Raw genomic sequence first — 3329 nt, 5'->3', positions numbered from 1 at the left:
TCGAAGCTGGATCTTTTAATGCTTTAAATAATTCAATTCTGTGAATTATTATATATATTACACTGAAAAAAATGGTCTGGATAGATTAAATAGTAATTCTAATGGAAAATAGACGAATCAGAATTTTCTGGTTAAATCTATTAGAATTCTAGTTGAGATAACTAGAATTCTGATTAATATAATTATTCTGATAAAAATAGGATTTCTAGTAAATTTTACTATAAAATAGAATAAAAAAATAAAATATTAGAAAATTCTGATTCGTCTATATTCAATCAGAAATTTGTGTGTGTGTGTGTGTGTGTGTGTGTGTGTGTGTGTGTGTGTGTGTATACATACTATATTTGTAATCCTTCGAACTGCGCGCCGAATTGTTTTTCCGGACTATAAACGCAATTAAACTACTTTAGTAATCGCGAATTAAATTGACAAGCAATTTTAATAATTTGATGCTCAATCATATTATAAAGATGTTAATATATTGAAAAACTCTAAATAAATTTATTGCGAAAAATATTACTTCGGCCGGAAGTCGAATCTTTTATATTCCGTATGTCTTAAGCCTTTAGACTACCGAGACACAGGGAGAATTTTTTAAAGGAAAAGTTATTAAATCCAGAATAAAATAATATTTGACATCGCGATTTCGTACCAAATGTTATGACGCTACCATTGTGCATTAAACATCGGATAAAGATTTATCTAAACGTAAAAATATATATATTTAAATTATATATGTTACTCTTGTTTCAAGATAAGTCGATCTTATTAGAGCTTACATATATTCTTGGCATTGAAAAATGGACATATTTGGAAAATTTTTTCAGGGAGTAAAATTGAAAAAAAAAAATAAAAAGGAATAAATTGGAAAAATAATAACTCCACGTTGTTTCTTAATATTTTATTTAGATAAAAATTTTTTTCCATATAATTCGGTATATAAGCCCGTAATCTGTAGCAACAATCTCTACACAAAAATTTAGGCTCCATGGATAGTGAAAAACACAAAAATATACAATTTCCAATACTCTTCTAAAATAATGTAATTAAGAGCCATGGATTCAAATTTTTGTATTTGTAAAAAAATAAGAAAATTAGAATTATTTTGAAAAATTTTTTTGTTTAAAATTCAGACTTTTAAATTTATTAGAAAAATATCGAAAATTAAAATAAAAAAAATAGGCCGATGGCCCTTAGTTACAACATTATTTTAGAAGGCGATACTGAAATTTTAATATTTTTAAATTTTTATAGGAAATTAGAATTATAGTTTTTATCTCCATAAAGCCCAGATTTTCATGCAACGACTGTAAATTACGGAGTCTACGTGTAACTAAAATGGACGGAATTTTTTTTTGTATAAATAAAATATCAAGAAGCAACATATACATATTATTAGTTTTTTAATTTATTTTATTCTTTTTCTGAAACAAAATTTCCAAATCAATTTTTCTTCATTGAAAACGTAATGTGTAAGACAAATTCGACACGTTCGACATTCCGGATCACAAATATTAAAATTAGTTCTGATAAAGTGACGAGATCTTATAACTCTCTTTAATGAATTTAAGAATATCCGAAGAAGAATGAGGAATTCCGAAAAATCCTAACATGTTTGAAGTCCATTAAGCGTCCACTTCAGACTTGGAAATCTATAGAGTGACTTATTCTTGACGGATTAACCAAGTTATTCTGCTATGATTGTTTGCTGAGGAAAACTTCAAAGAGAATCAAAACATTCAATACTTTAAATAAAGAAGACATCACGAAAAATTGGAGTTAAGTCAACCTTCCATTAGTATTGCGTATCTTTTCCCGCGACTCTTATTAGCCTTGAATTGGTTATTATTGTTATTTTAAGAAGTGAGAGTCCTGTTAAAATATTTTATTAATATGTAAGCCCTTAATTCGGAGAAGGAATTATTGTTCTAATCTTAATACAATTTTATTTTTACGCTGCAAATGTTGCGATAAGAATACGTCAGGAATACTTTTGTCTTGTTATTATCATACTGAAAGAAAAGATTGGTGGCTGCAGCAAATTAGATAATTAAATATGGCATAGCATTTTTAATTGGCTGCAACAACCAAAAATTGGCTGTTGCATTAATTAAAAATGCTATCCCATATTTTACTATCTAATTTACTGCAACATCCAATCTTTTCTTTCAGTGCAGAAATCCATTTCGAGAAGACATTTTCGTGCAATCGTTTTCTATCAATTGTAATTGAAAGGGAAGGGAAAATTTGTAAACGACATGCACCAGAACGTTCCGCACTGCATGTTAATCGAATAAAACTGTTTTGGCCTTTAGCACATGTTCTCGGTCTCGTTGAGACAATACGTGCTGTCGCGAATTCGTCATTGCAACGTTCATTTGATCTGAAAACGACGTTTTAGAAGCACATTAGTACGTTTTGCAAATAGTTAATTACCTTCGCTTAATGACGCTGAAACTGTTACAGCAGATAGTCTAGAGTAAATAGTACCGTATGATAAGTACAGAGCAAAGCGATAACGTACGCGTAACGCGTTCGAATCGTAAACAGAATCGTGAATTGCGGAGTGAATTCGCATAAATAGCGGCTAAAACCTAACAACCGTATTGTTCTATAACTGTTATGCAGCCAACATCTTTTTTTTTTTCACGGCAATTTACTGCCGTTCAGTCGTGCTCGTGGCACTATAGCGGACCGCGCATTATTTTCAATTTTAATCAGATTTACTTTCTACTTAGAAGAAACCCCGTTGCCCTGGTTTACCAAAATTACATAAACTCTCTAATTGAATTGAATTTTTTTCCATGAAAAACGATGCAGATATCGGGTCAGGAGTAAAATCAGCTAATTAGCGTATAAAACATTCAAAGCAATTTGCTTACTTATATCTAAGAGATCAACCTACTTATACCTATCTACGAGTTACTATCTTATTAAAAAAAAAAATATCGAAAAATATAATTTGTTTTTAAATTGTAAATTATTGAAAGTGAAAGTTTTGTCGAATCGCGATATGCAAATATTAGATAATATATATAACTTTAATTCATCATTTGTCTTTAGTCTCTAATCTACATTTGTTTTTTATTATTAATTTCTAATAATATTGTAAATTATGGTGTTATTGTATAATCTTTAATATTATAATATTAACAAATAAGCTTCATATATTTTATAAGAATATTTTACATTTATAGAGTTGAAATTAATTAAGGTATTCGCTTTGAATAGCTCTTTGCAATTGCGAATGACATTTTGAAAAATGTTTGAAACCCATTGCAGTTTGTCTTCAGCTAACTATTGTACTTAAAAGACGACAACTTATATAT

At 28.9% G+C, this 3329-nt stretch overlaps 1 protein-coding gene across 1 annotated transcript in view; it reads right to left on the bottom strand.

Annotated features, from left to right (window-relative positions):
• LOC108752181 overlaps positions 1 to 3329 on the bottom strand; it is a 21499-nt gene that overhangs the window by 8518 nt on the left and 9652 nt on the right. The gene's annotated exons all lie outside the window — the stretch shown is intronic.

This window comes from Trachymyrmex septentrionalis, unplaced genomic scaffold (assembly GCF_001594115.1).
Source record: "Trachymyrmex septentrionalis isolate Tsep2-gDNA-1 unplaced genomic scaffold, Tsep1.0 scaffold59, whole genome shotgun sequence".
In the NCBI taxonomy this organism is placed as follows: Eukaryota; Metazoa; Arthropoda; class Insecta; order Hymenoptera; family Formicidae; genus Trachymyrmex; species Trachymyrmex septentrionalis.
Note: the sequence above shows the minus strand (reverse complement) of the source record. Positions and strands in the feature narration are given on the sequence as shown.